The sequence below is a fragment of the Pseudophryne corroboree genome, chromosome 8 (assembly GCF_028390025.1).
Source record: "Pseudophryne corroboree isolate aPseCor3 chromosome 8, aPseCor3.hap2, whole genome shotgun sequence".
Taxonomy (NCBI): domain Eukaryota; kingdom Metazoa; phylum Chordata; class Amphibia; order Anura; family Myobatrachidae; genus Pseudophryne; species Pseudophryne corroboree.
Window position 1 is genome coordinate 158,433,803 of NC_086451.1, and position 23,471 is coordinate 158,457,273.

At 47.0% G+C, this 23,471-nt stretch overlaps 12 non-coding genes across 12 annotated transcripts; 5 read left to right on the plus strand and 7 right to left on the minus strand.

The window, feature by feature from the left end:
* Window positions 1–993: 993 nt before the first annotated feature.
* On the minus strand, window positions 994–1,109 carry LOC134953751 (U5 spliceosomal RNA). Its single transcript, XR_010185756.1, has one exon. It is a non-coding gene; the product is annotated as a U5 spliceosomal RNA (small nuclear RNA).
* Window positions 1,110–1,383: 274 nt separating this feature from the next.
* LOC134953754 (U5 spliceosomal RNA) lies at window positions 1,384–1,499 on the minus strand. Its single transcript, XR_010185759.1, has one exon. It is a non-coding gene; the product is annotated as a U5 spliceosomal RNA (small nuclear RNA).
* A 275-nt stretch (window positions 1,500–1,774) lies between these two features.
* Window positions 1,775–1,890, minus strand: LOC134953764 (U5 spliceosomal RNA). Its single transcript, XR_010185765.1, has one exon. It is a non-coding gene; the product is annotated as a U5 spliceosomal RNA (small nuclear RNA).
* A 286-nt stretch (window positions 1,891–2,176) lies between these two features.
* On the minus strand, window positions 2,177–2,292 carry LOC134953717 (U5 spliceosomal RNA). Its single transcript, XR_010185727.1, has one exon. It is a non-coding gene; the product is annotated as a U5 spliceosomal RNA (small nuclear RNA).
* A 578-nt stretch (window positions 2,293–2,870) lies between these two features.
* Window positions 2,871–2,986, minus strand: LOC134953708 (U5 spliceosomal RNA). The gene has a single exon (XR_010185720.1). It is a non-coding gene; the product is annotated as a U5 spliceosomal RNA (small nuclear RNA).
* A 591-nt stretch (window positions 2,987–3,577) lies between these two features.
* LOC134953718 (U5 spliceosomal RNA) lies at window positions 3,578–3,693 on the minus strand. Its single transcript, XR_010185728.1, has one exon. It is a non-coding gene; the product is annotated as a U5 spliceosomal RNA (small nuclear RNA).
* Window positions 3,694–3,967: 274 nt separating this feature from the next.
* Window positions 3,968–4,083, minus strand: LOC134953732 (U5 spliceosomal RNA). The gene has a single exon (XR_010185740.1). It is a non-coding gene; the product is annotated as a U5 spliceosomal RNA (small nuclear RNA).
* A 7,770-nt stretch (window positions 4,084–11,853) lies between these two features.
* On the plus strand, window positions 11,854–12,015 carry LOC134953375 (U1 spliceosomal RNA). The gene has a single exon (XR_010185548.1). It is a non-coding gene; the product is annotated as a U1 spliceosomal RNA (small nuclear RNA).
* A 152-nt stretch (window positions 12,016–12,167) lies between these two features.
* LOC134951920 (U1 spliceosomal RNA) lies at window positions 12,168–12,330 on the plus strand. Its single transcript, XR_010184566.1, has one exon. It is a non-coding gene; the product is annotated as a U1 spliceosomal RNA (small nuclear RNA).
* A 671-nt stretch (window positions 12,331–13,001) lies between these two features.
* LOC134950459 (U1 spliceosomal RNA) lies at window positions 13,002–13,165 on the plus strand. The gene has a single exon (XR_010183375.1). It is a non-coding gene; the product is annotated as a U1 spliceosomal RNA (small nuclear RNA).
* A 152-nt stretch (window positions 13,166–13,317) lies between these two features.
* LOC134952452 (U1 spliceosomal RNA) lies at window positions 13,318–13,479 on the plus strand. Its single transcript, XR_010184969.1, has one exon. It is a non-coding gene; the product is annotated as a U1 spliceosomal RNA (small nuclear RNA).
* A 672-nt stretch (window positions 13,480–14,151) lies between these two features.
* LOC134950702 (U1 spliceosomal RNA) lies at window positions 14,152–14,315 on the plus strand. The gene has a single exon (XR_010183575.1). It is a non-coding gene; the product is annotated as a U1 spliceosomal RNA (small nuclear RNA).
* Window positions 14,316–23,471: the final 9,156 nt, after the last annotated feature.

Here is a 23,471-nt window from a genome sequence, read left to right on the forward strand (position 1 = left end):
GGACATTTCGAGGAAAGGATTTATTGTTAAACTAAGGTGAGCATCTTACCAGCTCACACCTTAAGCATGCCGCAGAACGTGGCATTCAACAGAACACAAGCCAACGGCATGAACAATTGCAGCAAAAAGCTGACCAGAACCGTAACACAACATGTGTATAACCACAAGTAATAACTGCAGACACAGTATGGACTGGGACGGGTCCTCTACGGACTAAGAGAAAAGGATTTACCGGTAGGTATTAAAATCCTATTTTCTCATACGACCTAGAGGATGCTGGGGTCACATTAAGAACCATGGGGTTATACCAAAGCTCTTGAATGGGTGGGAGAGTGCGTACGACTCTGCAGCACCGAATGACCCAACTTGAGGTTATCATCGGCCAAGGTATCAAACTTGTAAAACTTAGCAAATGTGTTTACTAAATAGCTGCTCGGCAAAGTTGCAATGCCGAGACTCCCCGACCAGCCGCCCAGGATGAACCCACCTTTCTGGTAGAATGGGTCTTCACCTAATTCAGTAACGGCAATACTGCCGTGGAATGAGCATGCTGAATCTTACCACAGATCCAGCGCATAATGGTCTGCATGGAAGCAGGACACCCAATCCTGTTGGGAGCATACAGGACAAACAGAGCCTCTGTTTTCCTAATCTGAACCGTTCATGTGACATAAATTTTAAAAGTTCTGACCACAGCCAGAGACTTTGACTCAACGAAGGTGTCAGTGGCCACAGGCACCATGTGGAAAGATGAACCACCTTCGGCAGAAATTGTTGACGTGTCCTCAATTCTGCTCTATCTTCATGAAAGATCAAATAAGGGCTCTTGTGATACTGCATGGTTTGTACTGTTTTCCATGTGCTCCCAGATCTTTCAAGCAAGTAGCATGGTCAAAAAAGTTCTGTTTGAAAAGAAACAAACATTTACTGTCATTTCTATGCAAATGAACTTACATTAAAGCACACTCGTTCTGTCTTTAAACCGATAAAAGAAACCCCAATAATATGGGGCATGCAAAAATTGAGATAAAACTCAGTTTTGCTCCTCTACACGGAAATCTTCAGCAAAAGGTGAAAGATTTGTTCGTTCTGACGAGAAACCAGAGCATGACCAAGATTCCACCTGTCGCCTGAGTGCCATGCCAGCAGTCCTCATTCAGCTCAAAGTGAGCACCCAATTTGAAAGAAAGAAAGCTGATTTCTCACCAGGCTTCCCCTTGCTATAAGCATGGTTTGTACTCTTTTCCATGTGCTCCCAGATCTTTCAAGCAAGTAGCATGGTCAAGAAAGTTCTGTTTGAAAAGAAACAAACATTTACTGTCATTTCTATGCAAATGAGCTTACATTAAAGCACACTCGTTCTGTCTTTAAACCGATAAAAGAAATCCCAATAATATGGGGCATGCAAAAATTGAGATAAAACTCAGTTTTGCTCCTCTACACGGAAATCTTCAGCAAAAGGTGAAAGATTTGTTCGTTCTGACGAGAAACCAGAGCATGACCAAGATTCCACTTGTCGCCTGAGTACCATGCCAGCAGTCCTCATTCAGCTCAAAGTGAGCACCCAATTTGAAAGAAAGAAAGCAGATTTCTCCCCAAGATTTCCCTTTGCTATAAGCATGGTTTGTACTCTTTTCCATGTGCTCCCAGATCTTTCAAGCAAGTAGCATGGTCAAGAAAGTTCTGTTTGAAAAGAAACAAACATTTACTGTCATTTCTATGCAAATGAGCTTACATTAAAGCACACTCGTTCTGTCTTTAAACCGATAAAAGAAACCCCAATAATATTGGGCATGCAAATATTGAGATAAAACTCAGTTTTGCTCCTCTACACGGAAATCTTCAGCAAAAGGTGAAAGATTTGTTCGTTCTGACGAGAAACCAGAGCATGACCAAGATTCCACCTGTCGCCTGAGTGCCATGCCAGCAGTCCTCATTCAGCTCAAAGTGAGCACCCAATTTGAAAGAAAGAAAGCAGATTTCACACCAGGCTTCCCCTTGCTATAAGCATGGTTTGTACTCTTTTCCATGTGCTCCCAGATCTTTCAAGCAATTAGTATAGTCAAGAAAGTTCTGTTTGAAAAGAAACAAACATTTACTGTCATTGTTATGCAAATAAACTTACATTAAAGCTAACAAGAAAGCACACTCGTTCTGTCTTTAAACTGATAAAAGAAACCCCAATAATATGGGGCATGCAAAAATTGAGATAAAACTCAGTTTTGCTCCTCTCCCCGGAAATCTTTAGTAAAAGGCGAAAGATTTGTTCGTTCTGAAGAGAAACCAGAGCATGACCAAGATTCCACCTGTCGCCTGAGTGCCATGCCAGCAGTCCTCATTCAGCTCAAAGTGAGCACCCAATTTGAAAGAAAGAAAGCAGATTTCTCACCAGGCTTCCCCTTGCTATAAGCATGGGGGTAATTCCAAGTTGATTGCAGCAGGAATTTAGTTAGCAATTGGGCAAAACCATGTGCACTGCAGGGGATGCAGATGTAACATTTGCAGAGAGAGTTAGATTTGGGTGGGTTATATTGTTTCTGTGCAGGGTAAATACTGTCTGCTTTATTTTTACACTGCAAATTAGCTTGCAGATTGAACACACCCCACCCAAATCTAACTCTCTCTGCAAATGGTATATCTGCCTCCAACTGCAGTGCACATGGTTTAGCCCAGTTGTTAAAAATGTCCTGCTGCGATCAACTTGGAATTACCCCCATGGTTTGTATTATTTTCCATGTGCTCCCAGATCTTTCAAGCAATTAGTGTGGTCAAGAAAGTTCTGTTTGAAAAGAAACAAACATTTACTGTCATTTCTATGCAAATGAGCTTACATTAAAGCACACTCGTTCTATCTTTAAACCGATAAAAGAAACCCCAATAAGATGGGGCATGCAAAAATTGAGATAAAACTCAGTTTTGCTCCTCTCCACGGAAATCTTTAGTAAAAGGCGAAAGATTTGTTCGTTCTGAAGAGAAACCAGAGCATGACCAAGATTCCACCTGTCGCCTGAGTGCCATGCCAGCAGTCCTCATTCAGCTCAAAGTGAGCACCCAATTTGAAAGAAAGAAAGCAGATTTCTCACCAGGCTTCCCCTTGCTATAAACATGGGGGGTAATTCCAAGTTGATCGCAGCAGGAATTCTGTTAGCAACTTGGCAAAACCATGTGCACTGCAGGTGTGGCAGATATAACATGTCCAGAGAGAGTTAGATTTGGGTGTGGTGAGTTCAATCTGCAATCTAATTTGCAGTGTAAAAATAAAGCAGCCAGTACTTACCCTGCACAGAAATAAAAGAACCCACCCAAATCTAACTCTCTCTGCAAATGTTATATCTGCCACACCTGCAGTGCACATGGTTTTGCCAAGTTGCTAACAGAATTCCTGCTGCGATCAACTTGGAATTACCCCCATGGTTTGTACTCTTTTCCATGTGCTCCCAGATCTATCAAGCAATTAGTATAGTCAAGAAAGTTCTGTTTGAAAAGAAACAAACATTTACTGACATTGTTATGCAAATAAACTTACATTAAAGCTAACAAGAAAGCACACTCGTTCTGTCTTTAAACTGATAAAAGAAACCCCAATAATATGGGGCATGCAAAAATTGAGATAAAACTCAGTTTTGCTCCTCTCCACGGAAATCTTTAATAAAAGGCGAAAGATTTGTTCGTTCTGAAGAGAAACCAGAGCATGACCAAGATTCCACCTGTCGCCTGAGTGCCGTGCCAGCAGTCCTCATTCAGATCAAAGTCAGCGCCCAATTTGAAAGAAAGAAAGCAGATTTCTCACCTGGCTTCCCCTTGCTATAAGCATGGTTTGTACTCTTTTCCATGTGCTCCCAGATCTTTCAAGCAAGTAGCATGGTCAAGAAAGTTCTGTTTGAAAAGAAACAAACATTTACTGTCATTTCTATGCAAATGAGCTTACATTAAAGCACACTCATTCTATCTTTAAACCGATAAAAGAAACCCCAATAAGATGGGGCATGCAAAAATTGAGATAAAACTCAGTTTTGCTCCTCTCCATGGAAATCTTTAATAAAAGGCAAAAGATTTGTTCGTTCTGAAGAGAAACCAGAGCATGACCAAGATTTTCATCTGAAAATATGTGTTCTCCCTGCAGTTGTTGTCCCCAGATGAGAGTTCCCTTGTGCTGCCTCAGTTGAATCTCCTTTACTTGACAGAGATGTGCATGAGCAGCGGCCCTCCCCAGCCCTATCCCAAATCATACTTATTTTGCATAGGAGATACCATTAGTGATGAGCACCGGAAATTTTTCGGGTTTTGTGTTTTGGTTTTGGCTTCGGTTCCGCGGCCGTGTTTTGGGTTCGAACGCGTTTTGGCAAAACCTCACCAAATTTTTTTTGTCGGATTCGGGTGTGTTTTGGATTTGGGTGTTTTTTTCAAAAAACCCTAAAAAACAGCTTAAATCATAGAATTTGGGGGTCATTTTGATCCCAAAGTATTATTAACCTCAATAACCATAATTTCCACTCATTTTCAGTCTATTCTGAACACCTCACACCTCACAATATTATTTTTAGTCCTAAAATTTGCACCGAGGTCGCTGGATGACTAAGCTCAGCGACCCAAGTGGCCGACACAAACACCTGGCCCATCTAGGAGTGGCACTGCAGTGTCACGCAGGATGGCCCTTCAAAAAAACTACTCCCCAAACAGCACATGACGCAAAGAAGAAAAAAAAGAGGCGCAATGAGGTAGCTGTGTGAGTAAGCTAAGCGACCCTAGTGGCCGACACAAACACCTGGCCCATCTAGGAGTGGCACTGCAGTGTCACGCAGGATGGCCCTTCCAAAAAACACCCCCCAAACAGCACATGACGCAAAGAAAAAAAGAGGCGCAATGAGGTAGCTGTGTGACTAAGCTAAGCGACCCTAGTGGCCGACACAAACACCTGGCCCATCTAGGAGTGGCACTGCAGTGTCACGCAGGATGGCCCTTCAAAAAACTACTCCCCAAACAGCACATGACGCAAAGAAGAAAAAAAAGATGCGCAATGAGGTAGCTGTGTGACTAAGATAAGCGACCCTAGTGGCCGACACAAACACCTGGCCCACCTAGGAGTGGCACTGCAGTGTCACGCAGGATGGCCCTTCCAAAAAACACCCCCCAAACAGCACATGACACAAAGAAAAAAAGAGGCGCAATGAGGTAGCTGTGTAACTAAGATAAGCAACCCAAGTGGCCGACACAAACACCTGGCCCATCTAGGAGTGGCACTGCAGTGTCACGCAGGATGGCCCTTCCAAAAAACACACCCCAAACAGCACATGACGCCAAGAAAAAAAGAGGCGCAATGAGGTAGCTGTGTGACTAAGATAAGCGACCCAAGTGGCCGACACAAACACCTGGCCCATCTAGGAGTGGCACTGCAGTGTCACGCAGGATGGCCCTTCCAAAAACTACTCCCCAAACAGCACATGACGCAAAGAAGAAAAAAAAGAGGCGCAATGAGGTAGCTGTGTGAGTAAGCTAAGCGACCCTAGTGGCCGACACAAACACCTGGCCCATCTAGGAGTGGCACTGCAGTGTCACGCAGGATGGCCCTTCCAAAAACTACTCCCCAAACAGCACATGATGCAAAGAAGAAAAAAAGAGGCGCAATGAGGTAGCTGTGTGAGTAAGCTAAGCGACCCTAGTGGCCGACACAAACACCTGGCCCATCTAGGAGTGGCACTGCAGTGTCACGCAGGATGGCCCTTCCAAAAAACACCCCCCAAACAGCACATGACGCAAAGAAAAAAAGATGCGCAATGAGGTAGCTGTGTGACTAAGCTAAGCGACCCTAGTGGCCGACACAAACACCTGGCCCATCTAGGAGTGGCACTGCAGTGTCACGCAGGATGGCCCTTCAAAAAACTACTCGCCAAACAGCACATGACGCAAAGAAGAAAAAAAAGATGCGCAATGAGGTAGCTGTGTGACTAAGATAAGCGACCCTAGTGGCCGACACAAACACCTGGCCCATCTAGGAGTGGCACTGCAGTGTCACGCAGGATGGCCCTTCCAAAAAACACCCCCCAAACAGCACATGACGCAAAGAAAAAAAGAGGCGCAATGAGGTAGCTGTGTGACTAAGCTAAGCGACCCTAGTGGCCGACACAAACACCTGGCCCATCTAGGAGTGGCACTGCGGTGTCACGCAGGATGGCCCTTCAAAAAACTACTCCCCAAACAGCACATGACGCAAAGAAGAAAAAAAAGATGCGCAATGAGGTAGCTGTGTGACTAAGATAAGCGACCCTTGTGGCCGACACAAACACCTGGCCCATCTAGAAGTGGCACTGCAGTGTCACGCAGGATGGCCCTTCCAAAAACTACTCCCCAAACAGCACATGATGCAAAGAAAAATGAAAGAAAAAAGAGGTGCAAGATGGAATTGTCCTTGGGCCCTCCCACCCACCCTTATGTTGTATAAACAGGACATGCACACTTTAACCAACCCATCATTTCAGTGACAGGGTCTGCCACACGACTGTGACTGAAATGACGGGTTGGTTTGGACCCCCACCAAAAAAGAAGCAATTAATCTCTCCTTGCACAAACTGGCTCTACAGAGGCAAGATGTCCACCTCATCATCATCCTCCGATATATCACCGTGTACATCCCCCTCCTCACAGATTATCAATTCGTCCCCACTGGAATCCACCATCTCAGCTCCCTGTGTACTTTGTGGAGGCAATTGCTGCTGGTGAATGTCTCCACGGAGGAATTGATTATAATTCATTTTAATGAACATCATCTTCTCCACATTTTCTGGATGTAACCTCGTACGCCGATTGCTGACAAGGTGAGCGGCGGCACTAAACACTCTTTCGGAGTACACACTTGTGGGAGAGCAACTTAGGTAGAATAAAGCCAGTTTGTGTAAGGGCCTCCAAATTGCCTCTTTTTCCTGCCAGTATAAGTACGGACTGTCTGACGTGCCTACTTGGATGCGGTCACTCATATAATCCTCCACCATTCTTTCAATGGGGAGAGAATCATATGCAGTGACAGTAGACGACATGTCCGTAATCGTTGTCAGGTCCTTCAGTCCGGACCAGATGTCAGCATCAGCAGTCGCTCCAGACTGCCCTGCATCACCGCCAGCGGGTGGGCTCGGAATTCTGAGCCTTTTCCTCGCACCCCCAGTTGCGGGAGAATGTGAAGGAGGAGATGTTGACAGGTCGCGTTCCGCTTGACTTGACAATTTTGTCACCAGCAGTTCTTTGAACCCCAGCAGACTTGTGTCTGCCGGAAAGAGAGATCCAAGGTAGGTTTTAAATCTAGGATCGAGCACGGTGGACAAAATGTAGTGCTCTGATTTCAACAGATTGACCACCCGTGAATCCTTGTTAAGCGAATTAAGGGCTCCATCCACAAGTCCCACATGCCTAGCGGAATCGCTCTGTGTTAGCTCCTCCTTCAATGTCTCCAGCTTCTTCTGCAAAAGCCTGATGAGGGGAATGACCTGACTCAGGCTGGCAGTGTCTGAACTGACTTCACGTGTGGCAAGTTCAAAAGGTTGCAGAACCTTGCACAACGTTGAAATCATTCTCCACTGCGCTTGAGACAGGTGCATTCCACCTCCTATATCGTGCTCAGTTGTATAGGCTTGAATGGCCTTTTGCTGCTCCTCCAACCTATGAAGCATATAGAGGGCTGAATTCCACCTCGTTACCACTTCTTGCTTCAGATGATGGCAGGGCAGGTTCAGGCGTTTTTGGTGGTGCTCCAGTCTTCTGTACGTGGTGCCTGTACGCCGAAAGTGTCCCGCAATTCTTCTGGCCACCGACAGCATCTCTTGCACGCCCCTCTCATTTTTTAAATAATTCTGCACCACCAAATTCAAGGTATGTGCAAAACATGGGACGTGCTGGAATTTGCCCAGATTTAATGCACACACAATATTGCTGGCGTTGTCCGATGCCACAAATCCACAGGAGAGTCCAATTGGGGTAAGCCATTCCGCGATGATCTTCCTCAGTTGCCGTAAGAGGTTTTCAGCTGTGTGCGTATTCTGGAAAGCGGTGATACAAAGCGTAGCCTGCCTAGGAAAGAGTTGGCGTTTGCGAGATGCTGCTACTGGTGCCACCGCTGCTGTTCTTGCGGCGGGAGTCCATACATCTACCCAGTGGGCTGTCACAGTCATATAGTCCTGAGCCTGCCCTGCTCCACTTGTCCACATGTCCGTGGTTAAGTGGACATTGGGTACAACTGCATTTTTTAGGACACTGGTGAGTCTTTTTCTGAGGTCTGTGTACATTTTCGGTATCGCCTGCCTAGAGAAATGGAACCTAGATGGTATTTGGTACCGGGGACACAGTACCTCCAACAAGTCTCTAGTTGGCTCTGCAGTAATGATGGATACCGGAACCACGTTTCTCACCGCCCAGGATGCCAAGGCCTCAGTTATCCGCTTTGCAGCAGGATGACTGCTGTGATATTTCATCTTCCTCGCAAAGGACTGTTGGACAGTCAATTGCTTGGTGGAAGTAGTAAAAGTGGTCTTACGACTTCCCCTCTGGGATGACCATCGACTCCCAGCAGCAACAACAGCAGCGCCAGCAGCAGTAGGCGTTACACGCAAGGATGCATCGGAGGAATCCCAGGCAGGAGAGGACTCGTCAGAATTGCCAGTGACATGGTCTGCAGGACTATTGGCATTCCTGGGGAAGGAGGAAATTGACACTGAGGGAGTTGGTGGGGTGGTTTGCGTGAGCTTGGTTACAAGAGGAAGGGATTTACTGGTCAGTGGACTGCTTCCGCTGTCGCCCAAAGTTTTTGAACTTGTCACTGACTTATGATGAATGCGCTGCAGGTGACGTATAAGGGAGGATGTTCCGAGGTGGTTAACATCCTTACCCCTACTTATTACAGCTTGACAAAGGCAACACACGGCTTGACAAATGTTGTCCGCATTTCTGTTGAAATACTTCCACACCGAAGAGCTGATTTTTTTGGTATTTTCACCAGGCATGTCAATGGCCCTATTCCTCCCACGGACAACAGGTGTCTCTCCGGGTGCCTGACTTAAACAAACCACCTCACCATCAGAATCCTCCTGGTCAATTTCCTCCCCAGCGCCAGCAACACCCATATTCTCCTCATCCTGGTGTACTTCAACACTGACATCTTCAATCTGACTATCATGAACTGGACTGCGGGTGCTCCTTCCAGCACTTGCAGGGGGCGTGCAAATGGTGGAAGGCGCATGCTCTTCACGTCCAGTGTTGGGAAGGTCAGGCATCGCAAACGACACAATTGGACTCTCCTTGTGGATTTGTGATTTCGAAAAACGCACAGTTTTTTTGCTGTGCTTTTGCCAGCTTGAGTCTTTTCATTTTTCTAGCGAGAGGCTGAGTGCTTCCATCCTCATGTGAAGCTGAACCACTAGCCATGAACATAGGCCAGGGCCTCAGCCGTTCCTTGCCACTCCGTGTGGTAAATGGCATATTGGCAAGTTTACGCTTCTCCTCCGACAATTTTATTTTAGATTTTTGAATCCTTTTTTTACTGATATTTGGTGTTTTGGATTTTACATGCTCTGTACTATGACATTGGGCATCGGCCTTGGCAGACGACTTTGATGGCATTTCATCGTCTCGGCCATGACTAGTGGCAGCAGCTTCAGCACGAGGTGGAAGTCGATCTTGATCTTTCCCTATTTTTGGAACCTCAACATTTTTGTTCTCCATATTTTAATAGGCACAACTAAAAGGCACCTCAGGTAAACAATGGAGATGGATGGATACTAGTATACTTATGGATGGACGAGCGACTGCCGACACAGAGGTAGCTACAGCCGTGGACTACCGTACTGCGTCTGCTGCTAATATAGACTGGATGATAATGATATAAAAAATATATATATATCACTACTGCAGCCGGACAGGTATATATTATATAATGACGGACCTGCTGGACACTGTCAGCACTGCAGACTCCTAAAGTAAGCTACTAGTATCAATAAGATAGAAAAAAAAAACACCACAGGTAGGTGGTATACAATTATGGATGGACGAGCGACTGCCGACACAGAGGTAGCTACAGCCGTGGACTACCGTACTGCGTCTGCTGCTAATATAGACTGGATGATAATGATATAAAAAATATATATATATCACTACTGCAGCCGGACAGGTATATATTATATAATGACGGACCTGCTGGACACTGTCAGCACTGCAGACTCCTAAAGTAAGCTACTAGTATCAAGAAGATAGAAAAAAAAAACACAACAGGTAGGTGGTATACAATTATGGATGGACGAGCGACTGCCGACACAGAGGTAGCTACAGCCGTGGACTACCGTACTGCGTCTGCTGCTAATATAGACTGGATGATAATGATATAAAAAATATATATATATCAGTACTGCAGCCGGACAGGTATATATTATATAATGACGGACCTGCTGGACACTGTCAGCACTGCAGACTCCTAAAGTAAGCTACTAGTATCAATAAGATAGAAAAAAAAAAACACCACAGGTAGGTGGTATACAATTATGGATGGACGAGCGACTGCCGACACAGAGGTAGCTACAGCCGTGGACTACCGTACTGCGTCTGCTGCTATATAGACTGGATGATAATGATATAAAAAATATATATATAACTACTGCAGCCGGACAGGTATATATTATATAATGACGGACCTGCTGGACACTGTCAGCACTGCAGACTCCTAAAGTAAGCTACTAGTATCAAGAAGATAGAAAAAAAAAAAACACAACAGGTAGGTGGTATACAATTATGGATGGACGAGCGACTGCCGACACAGAGGTAGCTACAGCCGTGGACTACCGTACTGTGTCTGCTGCTAATATAGACTGGATGATAATGATATAAAAAATATATATATATCACTACTGCAGCCGGACACTTATATATTATATAATGACGGACCTGCTGGACACTGTCAGCACTGCAGACTCCTAAAGTTAACTACTAGTATGAAGAAGATAGAAAAAAAAAAACCACCACAGGTAGGTATACAATTATGGACGAGCGACTGCCGACACAGAGGTAGCTACAGCCGTGGACTACCGTACTGCGTCTGCTGCTAGTATAGACTGGATGATAATGATATAAAAAATATATATATATATCACTACTGCAGGACAGGTATATATTATATAATGACGGACCTGCTGGACACTGTCAGCAGAATGCGTTTATAGAATAAAAAAAAAAAACACCACACGAGTGTTTAACTTTTTCAGGCAGACAATCACAATATACTTGTGGTCACTGGTCACACTGGCAGTGGCACTCTGGCAGCAAAAGTGTGCACTGTTAAATATATGTACTCCTGCTATAACTGCTCCCCAGTCTCCCCCACAATTAAGCTGTGTGAGCAGTGAGCACTCAGCACAGTCAGATATACATAGATGATGCAGCACACTGAGGCGGAGCACAGATATGGTATACTGTGTCACTGTGTATCGTTTTTTTTCAGGCAGAGAACGGATTATATTAAATAATAATAAAACTGCACTGGTGGTCACTGGTCAGTCACTAGTAAACTCTGCACTCTCTGAGTACTCCTAAGCTCCAGTAAATCAAGTGTCTCACTCTCACTATCTATTTCTATTCTAAACGGAGAGGACGCCAGCCACGTCCTCTCCCTATCAATCTCAATGCACGTGTGAAAATGGCGGCGACGCGCGGCTCCTTATATAGAATCCGAGTCTCGCGATAGAATCCGAGCCTCGCGAGAATCCGACAGCGGGATGATGATGTTCGGGCGCGCTCGGGTTAGCCGAGCAAGGCGGGAAGGTTCGAACCTGCCTCGGACCCGTGTAAAAAGGCTGAAGTTCGGGGGGGTTCGGATTCCGAGGCACCGAACCCGCTCATCACTAGATACCATGGTCATGAAGATTGTTCTCCCAGGGTGAGGTTCATTCATTGCATTCTGGGTATGCTGACCCCTGTGATTTCCCCAAATGTGGGAAACTCGACTGCATTATTTGTGGTAGTGGGGGACTGTGTTTGTGCTTTCCTCTGGTCAGCTCTGGTAAAAGTCAGATTTCTTTGTCTCAGATCTTCCTCTAGCCTTGTTCTTCTTTCGAGAGTTCCCTAGTGCTGCCTCAGTTGGATCTCCTTCACTTGACAGGGGGGAACCCGAGCAGCGACCCTCCCCAGCTCTAGCCCAACTCCTACTTACCTGCCAGGTGAGATACTATGATCATGAAGGTGCTTCTCCCAGGGCAAGGCTCACCCATTGCACTCTGGGTGTGCTGCTCCTGCGATTTCCCCAAATGTGGGAAACTTGACTGCATAATTTGTGTTTCCCCTGGTCTGCTCTCGTATAATTCAGATCTCTTTGTCTCAGGTCTCTCTCCAGCCTAGTTTGCTGTCTGTTTCCACTTCTCTTTTCTTGAGCCGCTCCCTTCTATGCCCTTGCGCACTATCCTGACTTCTCCCGTCTGCTTACTTTGTGCCTTCCAACGCACAATGCGAACTACAGGTAGTGCTGCAGGGCCCACACCCTTTTACTTGCCTTACAGAGCAGCTCTGGAGCTGTTACAGTGCCCAGCTGCTGCAAGAAATCAACTTGAATGCTTCAGGGGCTGGGGCATGGCCAACATGAGCCCCACACCGAAGGAGGGTGGGGGTGTTTAATGCGAACTAAGGGTCATCCAAGTGCCGCAAAAGGCCGCCATGCCCTGCATACCCCTTTTCTCTTTTCATATGCAGATGAGGGTTCCAGCCAACTTTGGCCCACTGCTTGGATGACATCACCGTATGCAAATCCCTCTTCTGCAGACCTTCCCCCAGGAATGCTTGTACTAGTTGTTGCATTTGGTTTGTTGTTTGGGGGTGCTTCAGTATTAGGCAGCCTTCTGCCCTCCCATGTTCATCTGAAAATATGTGTTCTCCCTGCAGTTGTTGTCCCCAGATGAGAGTTCCCTTGTGCTGCCTCAGTTGAATCTCCTTTACTTGACAGAGATGTGCCTGAGCAGCGGCCCTCCCCAGCCCTATCCCAAATCATACTTATTTTGCATAGGAGATACCATGGTCATGAAGATTGTTCTCCCAGGGTGAGGTTCATTCATTGCATTCTGGGTATGCTGACCCCTGTGATTTCCCCAAATGTGGGAAACTCGACTGCATTATTTGTGGTAGTGGGGAACTGTGTTTGTGCTTTCCTCTGGTCAGCTCTGGTAAAAGTCAGATTTCTTTGTCTCAGATCTTCCTCTAGCCTTGTTCTTCTTTCGAGAGTTCCGTTGTGCTGCCTCAGTTGGATCTCCTTCACTAGACAGGGGGGTACCCGAGCAGCGACCCTCCACAGCTCTAGCCCAACTCCTACTTACCTACCAGGTGAGATACTATGATCATGAAGGTGCTTCTCCCAGGGCAAGGCTCACCCATTGCACTCTGGGTGTGCTGCTCCTGCGATTTCCCCAAATGTGGGAAACTTGACTGCATAATTTGTGTTTCCCCTGGTCGGCTCTCGTATAATTAGGATCTCTTTGTCTCAGGTCTCTCTCCAGCCTAGTTTGCTGTCTGTTTCCACTTCTCTTTTCTTGAGCCGCTCCCTTCTATGCCCTTGCGTACTATCCTGACTTCTCCCGTCTGCTTACTTTGTGCTCTCCAATGCACAATGCAAACTACAGGTAGTGCTGCAGGGCCCACACCCTTTTACTTGCCTTACAGAGCAGCTCTGGAGCTGTTACAGTGCCCAGCTGCTGCAAGAAATTAGCTTGAATGCTTCAGGGGCTGGGGCATAGCCAAGATGAGCCCCACACCGAAGGAGGGTGGAGGTGTTTAATGCGAACTAGGGGTCATCCAAGCGCCGCAAAAGGCCTCCATGCCCTGCACGCCCCTGTTCTCTTTTCATATGCAGATGAGGATTGAAGCCAACTTTGACCCACTGCTTGGATGACATCGCCATATGCAAATCCATCTGCTGCAGGCCTTCCCCCAGGAATGCTTGCACTAGTTGTTGCATTTGGTTTGTTGTTTGGGGGTGCTTCAGTATTCGGCAGCCTTCTGCCCTCCCATGTTCATCTGAAAATATGTGTTCTCCCTGCAGTTGTTGTCCCCAGATGAGAGTTCCCTTGTGCTGCCTCAGTTGAATCTCCTTTACTTGACAGAGATGTGCCTGAGCAGTGGCCCTCCCCAGCCCTATCCCAAATCATACTTATTTTGCATAGGAGATACCATGGTCATGAAGATTGTTCTCCCAGGGTGAGGTTCATTCATTGCATTCTGGGTATGCTGACCCCTGTGATTTCCCTAAATGTGGGAAACTTGACTGCATTATTTGTGGTAGTGGGGGACTGTGTTTGTGCTTTCCTCTGGTCAGCTCTGGTAAAAGTCAGATTTCATTGTCTCAGATGATTTAATCCGCTGTCCAATCATTTCTGCCTTGCTGACAGTGATGTCAGCGAGGCACTTCTAGAGATGCCGCATTGCCTATGTTTTTCAATGGGCTTTTACAGCCCAGTTCTTGGCCCCGCCCCCCGCTCGATCCCTGTTTCCATTATCTACAGGAGGCACTGCTATCAGTGCCTCCCAAACCTATTTCAAGCCCTAAAATTATTAGAATAAAATAAAGAACATACTTATGACACAGAATATGTGTCATAAGTATGTTCTTTGTGTTATTTTAATAATTAATCACAGGGGAGGCACTGCCTCCCCTGCCTCCCCTGATTGAACGTCCCTGTATCTCTGTCACCCCTGCCTCAGTCAACCACTATCTCCATATCACCCCTGCCTCAGTCACCCACTATCCCTGTCACCCCTGCCTCAGTCACCCACTGTCACCCTATCACCCCTGCTTCAGTCACCCACTATCCCTGTCACCCCTGACTCAGTCACCCACTACCTCCCAGTCATCCCTGCCTCAGTCAGCCACTATCACTGTCACCCCTGCCTCAGTCTCCTACTGTCCCTGTCACCCCTGCCACACTCATCCACTATCTCCCTATCACCCCTGCCTCAGTCATTTATTATCCCTCTCACCCATTTTCTTCCCATACTTACCCAACCCTTTCCTATCACCCCTCCCTCGGTAACCCACTATCTCCCTGTCACCCCTGCCTGTCACCCACTATCTCCCAGTAACCCCTGCCTTAGTCACTGACTATCTCCCAGTCACCCCGGCCTCAGTCACCCACTATCTCCCACTCATACATGCTTCAGTCACCCACTATCTCCCAGTCATCCCCGCCTCAGTCACCTACTGACACTCTCCAGCATGAACATCCTGACGACTGAGGAAATCCGCTTCCCAGTTGAGGACTCCGGGAATGAACACTGCCGATATTGCTGGCAGATGACGTTCTACCCAACGGAGGATTTTTGATACTTCCAGCTTTGCCATGCAGTTTCGAGTGCCGCCTTGATGATTTGTCTACACTACCGTGGTGGCGTTGTCCGATTGTACTTGAACAGGCCTGAATTGAACACTGCCCGCAATTCCAGAATGTTTATCGGGAGGAGAGATTCCTCCCTGGTCCACCGACCCTGGAGAAAGTGTTGCTCCAACACCGCGCCCCAGCCCAGCAGACTGGAATCCATTGTCAGGAGTACACTGTTGGAGATCCAGAAGGGATGGCCCCTGCTCAGCTGTTGGTCCTGTAGCAACCAGCTCAGTGACAGACAAACCTCCGGAGTCAAGGAGATCATTTGAGACCTTATCCGATGAGGTAGGCCGTCCCACTTGGAGAGGATTAACCTCTGCAGAGGGCGGTAATGAAATTGAGCGTACTCTACCATATCGAAAGCCGACACCATGAGGCCTAGTACTTGCATCGCCGTGTGTATCAACACTCTTGGGTGAGAGAGGAAGTATCTAATACTGTCCTGAATTTTCAGGACTTTCTCTGGAGACAGAAACAATCGTTGGCTGTGTGTGTCCAGCAGTGCCCCCAGGTGCACCATGTTCCGAGCAGGGACCAGCGAGGACTTTTCTCAGTTGATGAGCCACCCGTGGACTTGTAGGAATTGGACCGCTAGTTCCAGATAACTGTGGAGAACCTCTTGGGAGTTCACCAGGATCAGCAAGTCGTCCAGATTTGGCAGGATCCTGATTCTCTGATGGTGAAGGGTCGTGGCCAAACCAGAAGGCAGGACCTGAAATCCAAAAACTAACCAGGCACAACACTGCTTAGCTTCCAACATCAGATGAAATTGGACATATCCAGTGTGATGCGGCAGTAGATGATTTTTGCTGTTTCTAACTTCTACTTCTAACTACTGGTACATTAATGAATAAGTTTCAAAATAGAATGCATCAAGATATCAGGTGATATTGGGCATATACAGTGTGGTGTGGCTGTAGATGAGCTTAGTGGTTTCTGTTAGAGTTCTTCTACTTCTAACTACTCGTACATAAATGAATAAGGGCCGATTTATTAAACCTGGTGGAATGATAATTTGCATGGTGATAAAGTACCAGCCAATCAGCTCCTAATTGCCATGTCACAGGCTGGGTTTGAAAAATGACAGTTAGGAGCTGACTGGCTGGTACTTTATTACCTTACACTTTATCAGTTCACCAGGCTTAATAGATCTGCCCCAATGTTTCAAAATGGAATGCACCAAGAGAACGGTGTTGGTATTGTAAAAAAACACACAGCTCCTGGTATTTCCTGGTGGTCTCCCATCCAAGTACTAAAACCAGGACCAACACTGCTCAGCTTCCATGATCAGGAGAGTTTGGGCGAATCCAGTGTGCTGTGGCTGTAGATGAGCTCGTGGTTTCTGTTAGAGCTCTTCTACTTCTAACTTCTGGTACATAAAAGAATACGTGTAAAAATTAAATGTACCAAGAAAAGGGTGTTGGTAGTTTAAAAACACCTAAAGAATCTGATACTACCAAGCAGTCTCCCATCCATGTATTAACAAAGTCTTATACTGCTTTGCTTCAAAGATCAAATGAGATTGGGCATATCCAGTGTGGTGTGGCTTTAGATAAGCTTTGTGGTTTCTGTTAGAGCTCTTCTACTTCTAACTACTGGTACATTAATGAATATGTATAAGTTTGTAGTTTATCCAATATGCCTTTACTACCTTACCCCCCCCCCTCCCCTCCCCTCCCCTCTTCTCCTTATAGCTTCCTTTGTTCTCTCCTCCTCGTGTGTGCGTTATTTGTTTTCTCATACGTCCTAGAGGATGCTGGGGTCACATTAAGAACCATGGAGTATAGACGGGATCCGCAGGAGACATGGGCACTTTAAGACTTTCAAAGGGTGTGAACTGTCTCCTCCCTCTATGCCCCTCCTCCAGACTCCAGTTTCAGAATTGTGCCCAGTGAGACTGGATGCACTACAGGAGAGCTCTACTGAGTTTCTCTGAAAAGACTTATGTTAGTTTTTCTTATTTTCAGGGAGGCTGCTGGCAACAGTCTCCCTGCTTCGTGAGACTTAGGGGAGAGAAGTATGACCAACTTCTAGTGAGTTCAATGGTTCTGCTTCTGGCTGACAGGACACCATTAGCTCCCGAGGGTGCTGATCGCTGGGTACGCCTAGATGCCCACTCCCGTAGCCTGCCGTCACCCCCTTACAGAGCCAGAAGACAGGTGAGTAGCAGAAGAACAGAAGACTTCTTCTCCAGTGACGGCATTCTGAGGTACCGCGCAGCGAGCGGAACGCTGCGCGCCATGCTCCCACACAAACACAGGCACTGCAGGGTGCAGGGCGTGGGGGGGGGGGCACCCTGGGCAGCATAAATTCCTCACAAAAGGCTGGCAAAAGTGGACATTAGTGTGCCTGGGCACTGTCCTTACCCCGCCAGCGTAATTAATTATTTGTTTCTGAGCGGGACAGAAGCGTGCCATTACAGCGGCGGGGCTTCTTCCTCACCTCACCAGCACATCTATAGAGCGTTACAAGTCTATCACTATAGAGTTTATTATTTCCCAGACTGTGTACTTTTGGCGCTGGGTTGTGAGCTGAAAAATCTTCTGTTTCCCTCTGACAGATTTACTGAAGGTCTATCCCCCATAAGCCGGTGTGTCTGTGGGTACTTGGTACATGTGTGTCAACATGTCGGTGGCTGAATGTTTTTCCCAAGAGGAAACTATATTAGGAATGCAGACAAATGATGGTGGCCCTGTTGGCACCACCAATAACTGACTGGGTCAAAGTTTCAGTAATATCAGAGTAAGGTTGGATAAACCTGTGTCCCAGACACAGACGTAGAGAAAAGATGTGATGTTCATGGCTATGCTTCTTTTCCCTCAGGCTATGCTTCTTTTGCCCAGTTACTACACACTGATACTGACACGGATATTGATTCCTATGTCGACCATAATGTTTCCTGATTAGATCCAATATTGGCAAGGAGCATTCAGTACATGATTGTGGATATTAAGGACATATTAACATCACTGAGGACCCTGCTGTTCCTGACAAAGGGGTCTTTATGTAAATATATATATTTTTTTATATATATACATATATGTATATATAGATATATATAATGAAAGCTGATGTAACGTTGCTCCATCTCTGTTTGAGAAAGTCTGTACCAGCTCGACAAGATGGTTTCAAATCCCCAAAAGGTTTCCGGTTGTTTATTCATTTCCCGCCGCGGACAGAATAAAATGGGAGTCACCCCCTGTTCTGCACGGGGCCCTGTCACAAATTCAGCGGATCGTATGCAGGAAGCTACATTATTTCTAGTTATGTAACCACGGGTACATTACTTAGACCTGTCATTACATGCGCATGGGTGAGTAGTAGTATTCAAGAATTGGTCGAATACCTTGTCATCCGATATAGATACCCTGGAGAGATGGGATACTCCTTACGTTGGATCATATCAAGGACACTGCAGCATACTTACGTGAGACTGCAAGGGATATAGGACTCTTGAGTTCACGGGCCAATTTCATGGCAGTCTCGGATAGGAGGGCATTGTGGATTCACCAAGGGAATGCTGATGCTGACTCCAAGAAGAAAGGGAGTCTCTTCCCTATGATGGTGAAGCCTTGTTTGGTGATGGCCTAGTTAATTTGATCTCGGCAGTTCCCGCAGGTAAGTCAACCTTCTTGCCCTATGTTCCCTCTCAACGGATGAAGACGCATCATTATCTGACGCAGTCATTTCGGCCCAATAGATATGCAAGAAGTTAAGATTCCCCTTTCTTTGCAGGTAGAGGAAGGAGAAGAGGGAAGAGGTCTGCAGCCTCTTCAAGATCGCAGGAGCAGAGATCGTCCTCTGCTACTGCCAAATCCACTGCATGACGCTGGGGCTCTCTTGCAGGAGCCCGCACCAGTGGGAGCACGTCTAAAACTCTTCAGTCAGTTCTGGATTCATTCGGACCTGGACTCGTGGGTTTTACAAATAGTGTCCCAAGGGTACGAACTGAGGTTTCAAGACGTTCACCCTCACCGATTGTTCAAATCGGCCTTAGTATGCAGGGGGAAGGTTTTTATTCGAGCCTCTTCGCGGTCCTGAAGCCGGACGGCTCAGTCAGACCAATCTTAAATCTGAAATCCCTCAATTTCTACCTAAAGAAATTCAATTTCAAGGTGGAATCTCTCAGGGTAGTGATCTCTAATCCAGAGGAAGGAGATTTCATGGTTTTGGTAGAAAATGATTGTGTATCATCCAGCTAGTGAGAGAGAAAACTCACGCAGGAGTGTGCCTGCTTGTCAGTGGGTTATGCACCTTGCCAGACGCCACATCTACATGGAGCAGCTGAAGGGAACAAGAGCAGGTTTGCAAAATATAGATAGAAGAGCATATATGCTGGCGCATTCTCCATGATTGTGTCAGCTTATGTTTTGGTGCACTGCACTGCACTTTCCTCCACCCCTGTCACGATCCGGGTATCTGGACGCCATTTCTTACCCATTAGATGCCTCCTAAGGCTGGCTCAGCGCTCCAGGACCGGATCCCATCTGTTATCCTGATGTGTACATTCCTGTATCCTCTCCTGTCACTCTGGGACGCTGTCACAGTAAACGCCATATTACACCTGGCATGGCGTCTCCCGCGGCCTCCGCCGCCGTCCCTGAACTTCTGCATGCAGAGTGTCTGAGTGGCGATTACGTCAGCCGCGGCCTCCGCTGTGTCCGCGTGGTTGGATGTGCATCTGTCAGCCTGGCGCCTCCTGTCTCCGGTGGCCGGCGCCGCCATTACTGTTTTCATTACCACATGGATTACAAACCAAACTTCCCTCCAAGTGTCTGCATGGGCGCAGCCATCTTGGATTCTGTCAGCTGATCATTTCCACCAATCTGTTCTCAGTATTGATAATCTGCATAATTGCCTAGCCAATCCCTTCCTTGCTGCAGGTATAAATACACTGTGCCTGAGCAAGGAAGGCGTCAGTGCTTTGGTTGTCAAACCTAGTTCCTGTTTGTCTCTCTCCTGTGATTGTCTTCCAGGTTCCAGCTCCTGTCTCAAGACTTCCACCATAGAGACCCGCACCAGCATTCCACCTGCGGTGTAGCCTGACTCTCCAATCCATTGTGGATTCATCTGTTTCCAGCTACAACATTACCTGCTTCCAGCTCAGCTTCCAGCAGAGTACAGCTTCCCTTAAAGGGCCGGTGTCCTTTCTACACTTTACCACTCTCCACCGGTATTATTATTTCTCCGCTCTCAAGTTCTACATTTCAGTTCATATTTCATCGCTCCCAAGTTCATTTATTATTTAACTGGTTCCAGCCAGTATCCACTCCGTGCTAACAACAGTCTGGTTCCAGCCAGTATCCACAGCAGCTGTTTTATCTTCAGCAACCCAGCTTTTCCTGGAACACCAGCTGGCACAATCCTGGGTTATCTCCATTGCTACAGTCGGGCCTGGTAAGGACTTTCCATCTAGAAGATCATAAGAACTATCTCACACTACCAGTGCCCTGTGGCTCCTGCCATCCTGTAGTACCCAGGAACTGTATTTATTCTTTGCTGACTTTTACGTTTTCTTTTACTGCTGCTGTGTTGCGGAGTTGTCATAATAAACATCATTGACTTTTATCCAAGTTGTCGTGGTCACGCCTTCGGGCAGTTATTATTCATGTTACTTACATGTCCAGGGGTCTGATACAACCTCCCAGGTTCCGGTACATCTCAGCCCCTACAACTGAGGCTGCCTCCCGTCAGCTCAGGCCCTCAGTTGTGACAGTAAGCACTGACCTAATGAATCCAGCCGGAGACCAGGATCAAGCGGCCAGGCCGATGCAAGAACTGGCAGCCCGACTAGAACATCAGGAGGCTGCACAGGGCCACATCATCCGCTGTCTCCAGGATCTCTCTACTCGGCTGGATGGGATTCAGACAACTCTCCGTGGATCAGGCGCGTCTGGTGCGTCAACCCCAGTGACTCCAGCTATAACCCCACCCACCTTACCCATTTCTGCTCCACGTCTTCATCTTCCAACGCCAGCAAAATTTGACGGATCTCCAAGATTCTGCAGGGGATTTCTCAACCAGTGTGAGATTCAGTTTGAGCTACAACCTGGCAATTTTCCCAGTGACCGTACAAAAATTGCCTACATTATTTCTTTTCTCAGTGGCTCAGCCCTTGATTGGGCATCACCGTTATGGGAGAGGTCCAACACCCTGCTATCTTCCTACACTGCCTTCGTGTCAACATTCAGGCGCATCTTCGACGAGCCAGGCCGGGTAACCTCAGCTTCATTCGAGATTCTCCGTTTACGCCAGGGGTCACGTACTGTAGGACAATATCTGATACAGTTCCAGATCCTGGCATCCGAACTGGCATGGAACGACGAGGCCCTGTATGCTGCATTCTGGCATGGCTTATCTGAGCGTATTAAAGATGAGTTAGCTACCAGAGACTTACCTTCTAAGTTAGATGAGCTAATCTCACTCTGCACGAAAGTTGATTTACGTTTCAGAGAGAGAGCAACTGAGCGTGGAAGATCATCTGCTCCAAAATCTTCTGCTCCTCCTCCTCGTCAACTGTCACCATCTAAAGATGAGCCCATGCAACTTGGCCGTTCCCGTTTAACTCCTGCTGAGCGCCGAAGACGTCTCTCCGAGTTTCTCTGTCTCTATTGTGCAGCTCCGTCTCACACCATTAATGCCTGTCCCAAACGTCCGGGAAACTCCAAATCCTAGCTCGCCAAGGAGAGGGCCGGCTAGGAGTAATGATCTCCTCTCCATCTCCTCAAGATTGTAATCTCCCAGTCTCGCTTCAAGTTGCTCAACGTTATCGGAACGTCATTGCCCTCCTTGATTCCGGAGCAGCTGGGAACTTTATTACCGAAGCCTATGTTAAACGGTGGTCCCTACCCACCGAGAGACTTCCTTCGTCCATTTCTTTAACTGCCGTGGATGGCAGCAAAATTTTTGATGCAGTTATTTCTTTAAGGACTCTACCAGTTCGTCTGAGAGTGGGAGTTCTTCATTCCGAACTTATTTCTTTTTTAGTGATTCCAAGAGCCACACATCCTGTGGTCCTGGGCCTTCCATGGCTCCGTCTTCACAATCCTACAATTGATTGGACGACTACGCAAATCCTGGCATGGGGTTCCTCCTGTGCTGAGACATGTTTGTTTAAAGTATTGCCTGTCTGTTCTTCCTCCCCCAGGTCGTCTGATGTTCCACCTCCTCCATATCAAGATTTCACGGATGTGTTCAGTAAAGCTTCTGCTGATATCCTTCCTCCTCATAGAGAATGGGACTGTCCGATTGATCTCGTTCCAGGGAAGGTTCCACCTCGAGGCCGAACTTATCCGTTGTCTCTGCCTGAGACGCATTCTATGGAGGAATATATTAAAGAGAACCTAGCAAAGGGGTTCATTCGACCTTCTTCTTCTCCAGCCGGCGCAGGCTTCTTTTTTGTAAAAAAGAAAGATGGTGGTCTGCGGCCGTGCATCGACTACAGAGGTTTGAACGACATTACCATCAAGAACCGTTATCCTTTACCCCTGATTACTGAGCTCTTTGACAGAGTTAGCGGAGCTACCATCTTTACAAAGCTGGACTTGCGAGGTGCATACAATCTCATCCGGATCCGTGAGGGTGACGAGTGGAAGACCGCCTTTAACACCCGTGACGGACATTATGAGTACCTCGTCATGCCCTTCGGATTGAGCAATGCTCCAGCTGTCTTCCAGCATTTTGTCAATGAGATCTTCAGAGACATTCTATACCGTCATGTCGTGGTCTATCTAGACGATATCCTCATTTTTGCCAACGATTTAGAGGAACATTGTTTTGGGTTAAAGAGGTTCTGTCCCGTCTCCGTGTCAATCATCTCTATTGCAAATTAGAAAAATGCGTCTTTGAAGTCAAGTCCATTCCGTTTCTAGGGTACATTGTGTCCGGTTCCGGACTAGAGATGGATCCTGAGAAACTACAAGCAATCCAAAATTGGCCGGTACCCTTAACCCTCAAAGGGGTCCAGAGGTTCTTAGGGTTCGCCAACTATTACCGAAAGTTTATACGAGACTTTTCCACCATTGTGGCGCCTATTACTGCTTTCACTAGGAAGGGTGCTAACCCGTCCAAGTGGTCTGAAGAAGCCAT